The 13,772-nt window shown below is 37.9% G+C and overlaps 1 pseudogene; it reads right to left on the reverse strand.

The window, feature by feature from the left end:
- Positions 1-2,349: 2,349 nt before the first annotated feature.
- LOC104429345 lies at positions 2,350-7,504 on the reverse strand (annotated as a pseudogene).
- Positions 7,505-13,772: the final 6,268 nt, after the last annotated feature.

Below are 13,772 nucleotides of genomic sequence, written 5' to 3' on the forward strand. Positions count from 1 at the left end.
GCCTTGGACGGTGTCGACAATTGCAAGCACTAGCGCTATCAAATAACAACCTTAACGGTACAATACCCAAAGAGGTCATCGGCCTTTCTTGTCTGTCCCTCCATTTTGGAGTTGCTGGAAATTCCTTAATAGGGCCATTACCTCTTGAAGTGGGAAATATGAGCCAAATTGTGCAAGTCGACCTCTCTCACAATAGGCTGACTGGAGAAATACCAAGCACTTTGTTCCAGTGCCCGATGTTGGTAAGCTTGGACATGGCAGGCAATTTTTTTGAAGTATACCGCCTTCTTTAAGGATCTTGATTGGCCTTGAGTACCTCAATCTCTCAAGAAACAGATTGTTCGGTGAAATTCCCATCTATTTCGAGAATTTCACTATGCTAGAAATGTTGAACTGTCCTTTAAGAACCTTGAAGGAGAGGTACCGCAGGAGGGGATTTTCAGAGATATGAAGTGCATATCAATAATGAGAAACAAAGAACTATGTGGGGGCATAAAGGAACTTGGACTTCCCGCATGCAAAGTCCACGACAAGAAGAAGCGGAGAAAGCTTCCAAAATTGAAAATATCTATCGCAGTAACTATCTCATTTTTAATCATGTTGACATGCTTCGTTGCTATTCTATACGGGAGGAGGAAATCTACGATGAGACCTAGCTTGGCATTGCCAACTAATGAGCGCTTCCCAAAGGTTTCCTATGCAAAGCTCTGTCAAGCAACTAACGAGTTCTCGCCATCTAATTTGATTGGCCAAGGAAGCCACAGCTCTGTGTATTGAAGAATCCTAGATGGAAATCGATTGGTGACAGTGAAAGTGCTCAACCTAAATCAAAAGGGGGCTTTTAAGAGTTTCTTGGCAAAATGTGAAACACTGAGAAACGTACGCCACCAAAATCTTGTCAACATCATCATTGTTTGCTCGCTCATTAATTTCAAAGGCGCAGAATTTAAGGCTCTAATGTATGACCTAATGGGAAATGGTAGTCTAGAACGGTGGTTGCACCCCAGTGAAAATCCGCTCGACATGCCAAAGCTCAATCTCAACTAGAGGTTACACATTGCCATTGATGCAGCGTCTGTCGTTGAATATCTTCACCACCATTGCTAGACGAGCATTGTACACGGCAACCTAAAGTCAAGCAATGTTCTTCTTGATCATGACATGGTAGCTCTAGTGTGTGATTTCAGGTTAGCGTGATTTCTTCGTAGAAGCACAAACCAAGATGCTTCTCAATGCCAAGCAAGCTCTAGTGGATTAAAAAGAACCATTGGCTATGTGACTCCAAGTATGTTAATCCTTCTGCTTTCTAATCATATGGGTCCAAATTAACAGCTTATTCAAAATGCTAAACTCTAGTGAAGAAAATGGATTTCCAAAGCTAAGTACCCATTTGACATGACAAAGCCGATGTTGCTTTCTAAAATATGGCCTCGCAGTACTTCATCGTTGTAGGGAGATGTGTACAGCTTTGGGATACTATTGCTCGAGATGTTCACCGGAATAAGACCCACTGAAGTTATGTTCAAAGATGGATGGACCCTCCATGAATTCGTCAAGATTGCTCAGCATGAAAGCTTGGTGAAGGTCTTAGACCCTTCATTGCAATTTGTGGAGTATCTTGCAAGGATTGGCGATAGCCAAATTAGTAATGCCGACACGGTAAGATTTGGGGAAAACATTGCTGACATAATGAGAATCGGAGTCCTCTGCTCGGGAAAACTTCTAATTGAGCGCATGGACATGACGAATGCATTATCCGAGTTACGTGTTGTCAAAAAGATGTTTTTTAGGCATGGCATGTAGGATTAGGAAGAGGATTTGACTTCTCATGTTGCAATTTTAATTCCTTTTGAGTTTATTCCAGTGTGAATGTAAACGCAAGATGCAAGCTTACTGCTTCATGCATATAATTTGCTATTTCTATGTCCTTAAGCCGTATAAATGCCTTTCTATTTAAACTATAGAAGAGTTTGCTTCAGGATATAAATAACATCTTACTGGTTCTTCTGTCGGGTTGATTTCAATCTATCATCCAATGCATCATAAGTTATCCATCTCCTTAAAAGGAATTTAATAAAGGAACAGCTAAATGCAAGTTCATCTACCTAGAAGCAGAGGAACTAATGTATTAGGAGTCTCACTTGTGTCAGATCAATTAAAACAAAGCTCACCAGATCATTAATCTAGTCATGAGAAGCTCATAACTCACCAGTCTAGGTAAATTGTCAGTAACTTATAGCTCCGCCATCTTGGTTGCCAAGCAAAACAAATACAATGACTTGCTAAAATTTATTCTTCTAGTGAGTGATGCGAGATTAGAATCAAGTCCAATGCCCTCCACCCGCCAACTCAAATGGTAATTTCATAAACTTCGGACAAATTACTAAGGATGTTTGTTAAACAAAGGAGTAGGACATATTGCTGGCAAGAAATAAAGGACAGCATGATCAAAGTGACATATACATGACAGTTACAATTGAGCTCTTTATTCAATGCTATTGATGAAGTCTTGAATCAACCTTCCGATCGAATCATACGAAGACCCATCTTCCTTCACAGCATTCCTCGCCGCCTCCCTCATTTCCCTCACCTTCTTCCTTGTCTCTGCGGCATCGTCGCCCATCAAGCGTCCGACGGCCTTCTCTATCTCCTCCGCTGGCACCAGATGGCCACCAATGCCTTGCCCCTTGTAGTCCAGCCTCAGCTCCCCCGCCAAGCCCAATTCCTTCACCATCGTGAAGGCGTTCAGCTGCTGCTCTGCGTATATGGGCCACGTCACGATCGGCACTCCATACCTCAAGCTCTCTAAGATGGAGTTCCAACCGCAATGAGATATGAAGCCACCAATGGCTGCGTGTCCCAGCACCTCCACCTATGTCAGTGATAGTATAACGCATTATCATAGGCACTTGCCTATTCAGTTATGATATGAGCTAAGAAAGTCTACAAGAAAAATGTCCTAATCAATATCTAACTACTAAATTGCGTTTACTTCTTGTGTTATCTACTGAAAAATAAAGAGCATTTGAAAAATATCACGTTTCATACGTTTATACCAAATAATGTCAATGTTATTGCAATTTTTTATTTTAGATGATTATTAGTAGACTTGATCAATGGGCGAGCAACATGCCTGCCTGCCCATTATTTTTCAGCCTAGCAAAAACTTTAGGTCCCGTTAGTGAGCAAGCTACGCCTGGGTAAGGGCCTAGGGGCCGGCGTTTCTATATATTTATTAAATTATTGATGAATTATATTTTATTAATAAGTTTTTCTTTGACATTTAACATTTATAAAACTCTAACCGGATAAAATAAGCTCAATTTTCTAATGTAGAATGGAAATATAGACTCATAGATAGTATTAAAATAAAATAACACCAGACCCTAAAATTATTGATCATCTATTTTTCATAATTCTTTTAAGTTTTTTCTGAAATATTAAAAAAATGAAAAAAGGACACATGGGCTGTTCCGGACCCACAATATTTTTCCCTTGGGTAGGCTTGGGCCTGCAAGTCCAAGCCTCGGTGGGATTTCTAAAGGTTCGAGCCCGAGGAGAACCGGCCCAATCCTCCGTAGGCCTGCCCAATGACCAAGTCTAATTGCCGAACGATGGAGCCGAGTACTTGGGCTAAATCTTGCTCAGGTCCTATATGAATTGATCGAGTTTGAACTGGCCAATTCCGCAGCCAAGTGTGTAAGAATCAAAGGAGAAATTTACTAGGCCCACTCGTTTTGCCTTTTGGGCCGACTATGCTTGGGTGGACCCAATAAGCTGTTTAGCATATCCTCACCTCTAAGAATTACATAACCGAATGTAAATTAAAATAAAAGTATTTTTAGTTGATCATACTTCGATACATTTTTTAATGCATGCTAATTATTTTAGTATCGAACATGTGCCTTTTTTTGTGAATTGAGATATTGTGTGGGAGGCGGAAGTTCATCAAAACTACATCAAACATCATAAATGAGACTATATAGCTTAAACAGAATCTCATTGTTGAAAAGTTAGGATTGGCTTACCATGTTAGATCATCCATGTAGTATCATATAAAGCTCGCAAATAACAAGATTAATTCAGCAATTGAAAAACAAATAGGTATCATGGATAGACTAGGTATACGACGCCATTGATGTGAATTCTTTCGTATTCGGGTCATTTATTCAAATTTTAACTTACTTTTTATCTACTTCATAAACTAACAAATATTTAGACAGATTAAATGCGGTACAAGATTTAACAGTCCTAACCTAGAAATGCACATAATTGATAAAATATTAACTTTTTATCCTTCAAATGATCGGGGAGGGAGGTTAAACGAAGGACATTTATTTCCCTATACTCGCCCAATTATGTTTCAGCCCATCGACACCTATTCACGGATTTAGTCATATTTCGCACAAAAACAAGAAAATATTGTATAGATTTAATTTTGCTAGTGATATGATAGACAAAATCAATGACAGTATAGATTATACAAAAACCTTGTATTTTTTAGTGGAACCTTACACGTTTTTATAAAAATTTGACTAGCTAATAGTTTTTGGATTATTGTGAGAATAATAATTTATTGTAAATCATAAATTCTTGAAAAAGTGAGCCCTACAATAATTTATAATTATTTATTATTTGATTTTTATAATTCAGAATAAATTATTATCTTAGAAGTAAATTAAAGGCTGTCACTGAAAAAAAAAAAAAAAATTTTAAAGGCTATCACGCAATCAATTCTCTTTCTACAATGTGATTGACTTACACGACATTTGTTCCCTTCTTACCTTATCGACAAGGTCGTCATTGTAACCAATGAGCACGAGACATTACCAAAGATAAACACGTCGTCGTTAATTAAAAAGACTTAAGACTAACCTGTGGGGTCCACCCGCATATAATCCCTCTTCCTCGCATTCGCTCCAGGAATCCAACAGGAAGCTACGACTGTGAACTTTCCGGACGCAACGACCACAGAAACTTATGCCCGCTTCGCTCGATTCCGGAAGCGATCTCCTTCACTTGATCCGCATTGAAGCTCCCCAAGCTCCCGAAGCACAAGAACACCACCGAGGATGGCGGTTGCTCATCGAGCCACTCCCGGATCTTCTCCCAGTGAGCCCGGTCCAGAGAAGGATCCGGCACACCATTCGGGTCGATCACCACCGCATACACAGCCGGCCGTCCCAGCTTCCTCCAGAAAACGAGCCGAGGGTGGACCGCTCCAGTTCCATGAACGTGTTCACCATGACTCCCCGGACGTCCCTGAACCTACGAGCCAGCTTGACGTAGGCCGCATAGCCGCTGGCTTCCCCGTCAAGCACTGCCGATGGCAAGACAGACACCGGAACTGGGTTTGTGAAATTGGGAAGAGGCAGGTCCGGATCGGACAGCCGGACCTCTCTCCCGATCTGGTCGTGTCGAGCTGGCAAGTGGAACATGAGGCCCAGGAAGTGCGCGTTGCTAGAGAGGTGTTGTTGTTGACTGCTAGTATAGCCTACAGGGGCCTCCAGCGAACTCGGATTGCTCGAACTCGCTCCGGTGCGAACGGCAATCGGACTGAGTTATGGTCCGAGTTGAGTGGAGCCGAGCTTGACACTGCGACATCATTGGTTGTCCCGTTTCTTTATCGACCTTAATCACCACGTGGGACACAACGTCACGTAATATGCAATGCAGATGGGGGTCAACTCTCTTGGGTGCTTTGATAAAAGAATCAGCCCAGCCAGATCCCGATTTGTATTTGTTTAAACAGATTCTATTATGGATTCATTTGCGATTTGCAATGTGGAGTAAATTGTTTGGCTGTTCTATATAAAAGTCCAAATTTAATTAATAGAAGTACTAATGGAAAATGACATAAATAGTCCATGAATTTTGATTCAATGTGTAATGTGGTTTATGAATTTTTAATTTATTCGATATGATCATTGAACTTTAATTTAATGTATAATGTTGTCTCCGAATTTTTAAATTGTTCAATACGATTTCTAAACTTTTGATACATGTTCAATTTAATTCCTAAATTATATGAAAGTTATCCATGAATTTAAAGTAATTGAAGGATAATATTGAATATTTTTATGTAGTTCATGGAACATATTACACAAATTAAAAGTTCAGAGACCACATTGAACATTTGAATAATGTTCAAGACTATATTGTAAATTGAACAAAAATTCAAGAATCAATTGTGTCATTATCCTAAGTACTCAATAATTCAGCCAAGAAGTTGGAAAAGAACCTAGCTTTTCAACATTTTCAACGAGTTGCTATTTAGATTCAACGACTAGAATCCACTTTCTCCATATCTTCTATTCCTGACTATCTGACATGGGAGAGATTGCGTGTTCTCATTTGCTAGCTTCATGAAGTTTTGACATTATTAACATCGAAAGTACAAGCACGTGTTTACCCTTTTTTTTTCCTCAATGCAATCTCATGAGATCTCCCTTAGCTGGATTGGGGTCATTAACAACCCGCCGAACCACGTGTCTTGCTTACTCATTAATTTTACTCATCGATTTTGATTTTTCATGGTCACTTTAGCAAATTTATTATGCTTATACATATACTATTTGTGTTTGTATGGATTATATTTCAATTTCTATGCATATATGTTTATGTGCATTTATATTTTCTTTTGCAACATCTATATATAACAAGATGAAGAAAAAGAAGTTATGTTGAAGAAAAAAATTCCATGATCAAACTTTTTTTTGGTAATGAATGTATTTAAAATAATTATATGGATACATGGGTTCTACTTTGAAATATCTATTTTAAATCGTTACACCTTTCGTGCCGGTTAGAACTTACCTGACAAGGAATTTCGCTACCATAAGACCGTTATAGTTTTTCTAATAATAAGACTATCCCACATCTAAGTTGCAAAGAAAAAAAAGAAAGATTAGAGAGAAAAGTTAAATGTTAATAAGTCTTTCCTATATGTAAGTTATGAAAAATAAAAGTTAATAACATCAAAAATCCCAAACGGGTAATTTCATTAACTTAAATGGTAATTTCATTAACTTGAGACAAATTAGTAAGCATGTTCGTTGACAAATGAGCAGGACACGTTTCTGGTAAAAAACAATGAGGGACGGAGCAAGATGAAAGTGATTTTACTCGTGGTAGTTACTAGTGAAGACAAAGGCTCACTCTTTCTTGAGCTTCTTATTTGATGCTCCTAATGATGTCTCTAATCAACCTTCCAATAGAATTAAACGAAGACCCGCCTTCTTGCACGGCATTGCTCGCAGCCCCCCTCATTTCCTTCACCTTCTTCCTCGTTGCAGCACCACCGCCGCCCGTCAAGGGTCCAACAGCCCTCCCTATCTCCTCCGCGCACCAGACGACTGCCAAAACCGTTACTTCACCATCGTGAAGGCATTCAGCTGTTGCTCCACCTACATGGGCCACGTCACAATCAGCATTCCGTGCCACAAGCTCTCTAAAATGGAGATCTCAACCAACCACAAAGAGACACGAACCCCCCAATGGCCATGTGCCCCAGCACCTCCACCTTTGGCGGAGAAAGGATGGGCCAGTTATCATATTTTACTTCGATCATGCTATAACTCACAGACACTTGTATCATTAGTTACATGCTAAATAAGTAAACTAAGAGAACAATCTCAATTTCTAACTACTGATCGCTCTTACTTCTTGTGTTAACTATTTAAAAATCAAAAGGATCCGAAAAATATTATGTTTCATGCCTCAAAATCAAATAATATCTTTATTAGTGTAATTTTAAATGTTAGATGAGTAGACGAGATCAACGGCTAGGTAGCCTCACACTGGGTGGGGTTCAGGCAAAAAATCTAGGCCCAGTAAATGGCAAGCTTTTGAGAAGAGGGCCTTAAGGCCCAAAGCAACGCGCTAATATATTTATTAAATTATAGATAGATTATATTTTACTAATAATTTTCACTTTAACACTTAAAATTCATAAACATTAATAAGATAAAATAAGCTCAAATTTCTAACGTAGGATAGAAAAAAAGTATAGAACTCATAGATAAAGTAATACGATAAAATAAATCCAAACCCATTTTTTCTTACTTCTTTATTTTTTTTGCTGATTTATTTTTTTCTCAAAAAAATAAAAAGATGGCCCAATGTTTTTCACTTGGGGGCTTGCTCTGGCCCTCAAGTTCGAGCCTGGGCAGGACCTCTAAATGTTCGGGCCTGAGCACGCCTGGCACGATTCTAGGCTCATCCAATGAGCAGGTCTATGGTAGATGAAGGAGCCAAATGCTGGACTGAAAATCCTTGCTCAAGCCCTCCTGTGATTGAAAAATTGTCTTGAATATTTTAAAATGAATCGATCAAGCCAGCCAATTGTGCGGTGCAAGAACCGAAAGAGAAATGCTTGCTAGGCTCCCCTCATTTTCCCTTTAGGTCGACATGATTGGGAGGGCCCAACGAGCCTATCTAGTCTGCAATCACCTCTAAGGATTACTTGACTAAAAATGTATATTGAATTCAAAGTACTTTTGATGGATCATACTTCAATATATATTTAAATATATGTTAATTATTATACTATAAAACATGTGTCCCTTTTTGTCAATTGAGATATCGCATAGGAGGTGGATGTATATCAAAATTACATAGAACATGATAAGAGAATACGAAAGATTGACTATTTAAGTCTATAAAACTTAAATATCTCATTGTTGGATTAGTGAGAACTGGCTTTCCATACCATGTCACCGATATGGCTATTATACAAAACTCTCAAAACAATAATATCTAAGCAGCTGGCAATAAATATGTAATGTAAACGTATTAGGTAAATAACACCATCGATGTAGATAATTTCGTATTTGGGTTATTCATTCAAAAGTTTTGACTTGAGACTTGATCAACGAGGGTTTAGATGGATTGGACTTGGTACAAGATTAAGAAGTCCTCACCTAGAAACACGCAAGATTTATAAATTATCAAATTTGCTCCACCAAATGATTTGGCCCTAGCGAGTGGGCTTGAATGGAGGTGATATATTCCCTTAGGCTTGCCCAAAATATATTCCAAGCGCAGCTAAACATATTTATGGATTTACCCGTGTTTCACAAAAGGCTAGAAATTACTATATAAACATGGAATTCGCTATTTAAATGTACTCCGGTCCGGTGGTCTAGCTCGTTTTCGTTGTAATTGTGCTGCTAAAACTAAAATCAGATTTTTGTTGTAATCTTCAAACCATATTGGTCAAGATTGATGCTCGATTTGTAGTGTCTTCCGGGAACAAAGTTTTGGGAGGCAACTGTTGCAAAACTAGTGAAAGCCTGAATATTCAATATGACGCATTCTTAGCTATAAATCGAACAAAGCTAGTGAAATTTCACTTTCATGCACATCATCGTATGTGAAAGTGAACTTTGTTTGGATGGATACTCAGTTTTGTACTTGGTCAATGGAACTGCGTACTCCGGTTGCAGTCTGCTGAAACAATGTCTTAAATGCCTGTGGGTCCTTTGTAAGGAAGATGAAATTTGCATCTTTAAATCATAGGATAATGCTAAGCATACTAGTAATAGCTCATAATATTTGTGTACCAAGTGATGCGGCAGACTTTGATTTTCATTTTTCATTTGGCAGACTTTGATCGAGTGTTGGAATATGATCCCCTATTTACAAACTCATAATTTGCCATGTAAATAGCTCGTTCCCTTAAACTATAATAAAATATGAAGAATATAATTTACATGTGTAACTTGTGTGTACAAATTCTATGGATAAGTATATTGAAAGTTCTAAAACTTGTAATGAAAGTACTATTGAGTCTTAAAACTTTCAAAAAACGTAATCAAGTCATAAAACTTGTCACAAAAATACGATAGTGCTAAAATTTTCATAAAATGAAATCAAGTTTTCCATGAACTTCGTCCAACTTGATGAACGGAAATATTCTTTACATTTTTTGAAAGTTTTAAGACTTTTCATGACAAGTTTTATGATCTAATAGCATTTTTTTGAAAGTTTTAGGATTCAATTATACTTTCATGATAAGTTTTATAATTTTCAATATACTTATCCCAAAATATATAGAAGCATATATTTGAATAAGGAAAAAGAAGATGGGTTCACGTCGGTTGTTTGACTTTTGTCAACACTCATTCAGCTTTCAGGTTTCTTCCAGCTGGCTTTAGCAAGGATGAAAATGACCCATGAATCACATTGAGTTTGAGCCGTGTACACTCCTTCACCTTCCATGCCATCTTAATCCTAGATCCGTTTGTCTAAACTTCGTTCTTGCTACTTCCCTCAAAGTCAAAACCGTAAAATTGCTTTGTTAGAGTTCAAGTCCCTCTTTAACAGATAGCTCTATGTTTCTTCCGATGGAATGGAGCCCCGTGTGGTCTCAAGGCCGACAAGACTTGGCTGCAATCACGTCAGGTTAACATTCGAAATTGTTCCTTCCATCGATACCTCAACCTTGCAAAAAACTCCTTCCAGGGCGAAACTGAATTCGCGCGCTTATGTTCAGACTTGAAAATCTAAGAATTCCTAGAGGCATTACGGGGAAACTACGCAGCGAAAGCGCCAAACTTCACAAAGTTATATCTATGCATTTAAATGACGCGTCTTCATTGAATAAAACTAAGTGAACTAAGCTATACATAGGCTTTGAATAAATCAAAGATCCATAACGTGTACGTAATTTGAAATTGTTAAATAACTGCGTTTTAGTCCTGCCTCAGAACTCGGTCGATGCATTAAGAGCATCGGAAAGAGTCATGTTTGAGGACTGTCTGCTCCAAACTTCATAGATTTTGCACATTTTTAAAGATTAGAAGGAGCAGATAAGTCGCCATACATCCCGTAATTTGGGGTTATTTGCACTTAATCATGACATAAGTTTATGCCAAGTTCACGCGCAGGCAAATAAAAACAATCATCAACAACCATCACCGACCTGGTTATAGCCTACAACAAGGTAGCTTCAACCCAGGCATGAAGGAGACTTTGTTCCTATAATATTAGGTATCAATGTCATCGGTCCCAATTGACAGGCAGCGTTTTCCTGCTGCTAAGTGTTATGCTTCATCCAATACTTTTTTGAGAATTTCATTTTCTCATTGTCAACGTGCTGGAGTCTTCACCACTGATTCACAACTACAGCAAACCAGTAACTTTCAGCATGACGAAGTCTCAATTCTGAACCCAGATAAGCTCATCAAAACCTACTTCCGTCCCCATCATTAAGGCGTTGTTTGCTGAGAATGTTCTTAGGTAATAGGTAGCACCTCAGGCCAACATGAAGCGATACATTGTCATACCTTTGCTGATATTTCAAGCTTACTTGGTCGATGAAAGGTTTCTTAGTAGACTTAATCCTTCCCACGTCAAATTGATGGAGCGGAGAGCGAAAATTCTTCTTTTATACAAGGAGACAAGGAGACAACTACATCATCGTTGCCATAACATTTTGGGGTGCTGTCTGTGAGTGTGATTTCTCCCCCAATACTCCCTAAGGTGTCTTTATCAGGACATTTAAGTTAGCCCCCTCTGGTTTGGACTTGGTAACTAGTTGCTTAATATAAACATCCTGTAATCTTCGAGGTGACTGATGCTTTGATGCTCCATACCAAATGCAAATAAACTAATGGCCTGCAGCTTTCATGCCTATCAACAGCAGTGGAGGCTTATAATCCTGGGAAGGAAAAGTATCAAAAAGTTCTAAACCAATGGCATTAGTATCAATTTGGTTCTAAACTTTTCAATTGGACCAATTTAGTCATATATCTTTTAATTGGACCAATTCAATCTTAAATCTTTTTACATTGGTACCAATTTAATCCATTTGGCCAATTTTGGTTGGCCGATGTTGACATGGATGCCGGCCAGCCGACAAACGCTAATGTGGCAATTTTTAAATATATATTTTTTATTTTTCGAATTTTTTTTATTGATTTTTTTTCCTTTTCCCTTCTTCTCCGGTAGTGGTTGGCAAGCCTTCGGCCCTTCCCAACCACCGGTGAGGGTTGTGGCCCTCGCCCAGCGTTGGAGAGGGCTTCGCGTCCCTCGCTTAGCGTTGCCCAAGGCCGCGAGCGAGGCTTGCCCTAGCCTCACAACGAGTGAAGGCGGCCTCTATTCACATACAAATGGATTGGGGATAATGACACAAATGATCCATAAATTTTAATTCAATGTGTAATGTGGTTTTTGAATTTTTATTTATTCTATGTAGTCTCTGAATTTTTGGTACTGAATCATATGAAAATGTTTAATGTTACCCTTAAATTAATTTAAGTTTAGAGACTATATTGAATAAATTAAAAGCTTAGATGATCACATTACACAATGGGTTAAAGTTCAAAGACTATTTATGTTATTTTCTCAATGGATTACTTAATTTATGTAGTCAGTCTATGTTGAAATATAAAATAGAAACCAATAAAAACGGAATGTAATTGATTAGATAATCTTATAGTTTTCCGTGACTAGAATGTTTATTAGGTTCCCTACCGATATGAAAAGATAGTTTACACATTTACCATTAATTTTTTTTTTTTTGGGTCAGCCACCATTGCATGCTTGACCTATGAAAGAATGTGTCAGTATATTTCTTTTCGGCATTCATGATGAACATAGTAATAATTTTCTAATATCTATTACAATAGTCTAATGATATGTACAAATTTTTGTGCATTATTGCCAATTTATTTCAGCATATTTGAATATGATAATTTACAAAATGACATACAAGACATTAAAATTTACGACTTGAATTTTTATATAAAATGAAACTTCAACTATAAAGATATAGTGACAGGCCAAGAACTCCTTGTAGTGTCTCAACAGTTTAGTTAGCAGTTACATGATTTTACCATCGGCAAAATTTATCAATAAGGACAACTTTCATTCCACATAAAGTTGGTAAAATTCCTTATGATGTTAGTAACTTATTACTGTACAGTTGGCTTGGTAAGTTTTCACCGGTACGTTTCTAGTCATACAGCTAAGTTACTTGCCAAACGGAGTATTAAAAGTGTGCTTATTTCGTTTATAGTGATTGGCTGCTTCAAGAAGTGCTTGCATGGTTGCTTCTTAAGAGTAATCCAAATTGGTACACTTTCTACTGTTTTAGATATATAATATATCTGTTGATGTTGTATATGTTTAGAAAATTCTCAATATCTTCGTTTGGTTGTACTTATCTTAATTGATATGTTACTTAGATGGTCAAAATATAGCTCATAACACAAAAATATAGAAATTACTCAATTAATTTTTCTGCATTATTTCTTATCTAGCACGGCATACGTTACATCTCGTGTCATTTTTTCTTTTACTACTAGTATCCCTCTTTCAACCTCGATTCACGACAGCCTTGCGACGCCAGCTTGTTTTCGAGTAGTCCCTAGACAGCAGTCACGACAACCTTCCAACATCATCTCGTTGCCGCATTGTCCTTGCGCAACAATCGCAATAGCCCCACTACACCAATCTGTCGCAGCACAGCAGCCATGGCAACACATGATAGCCACTTTAACCTGTTACCACACCGAACTGCTTTGACAATCCTTTCATCCGTATAAATTTTGAATTTTGATAATAAAAGACATTTAGGATATATCTCGTATTCTTAGTTATACTTGTCTTGAATACTCTTGACAATTAGCCAAGTCAAGTGCGGCTAGACTCATAGTGTCCCCAAAATGAATCTAATATCTGAATTTATTAATTGACTCCGATCTTCTTATGGCCTCTTCAGGGTCCCAATCGTCCTGAAGCAGTTGGCTATTAAATTCTTCTATGCT

Source organism: Eucalyptus grandis, chromosome 10 (genome assembly GCF_016545825.1).
Source record: "Eucalyptus grandis isolate ANBG69807.140 chromosome 10, ASM1654582v1, whole genome shotgun sequence".
Taxonomy (NCBI): Eukaryota; Viridiplantae; Streptophyta; class Magnoliopsida; order Myrtales; family Myrtaceae; genus Eucalyptus; species Eucalyptus grandis.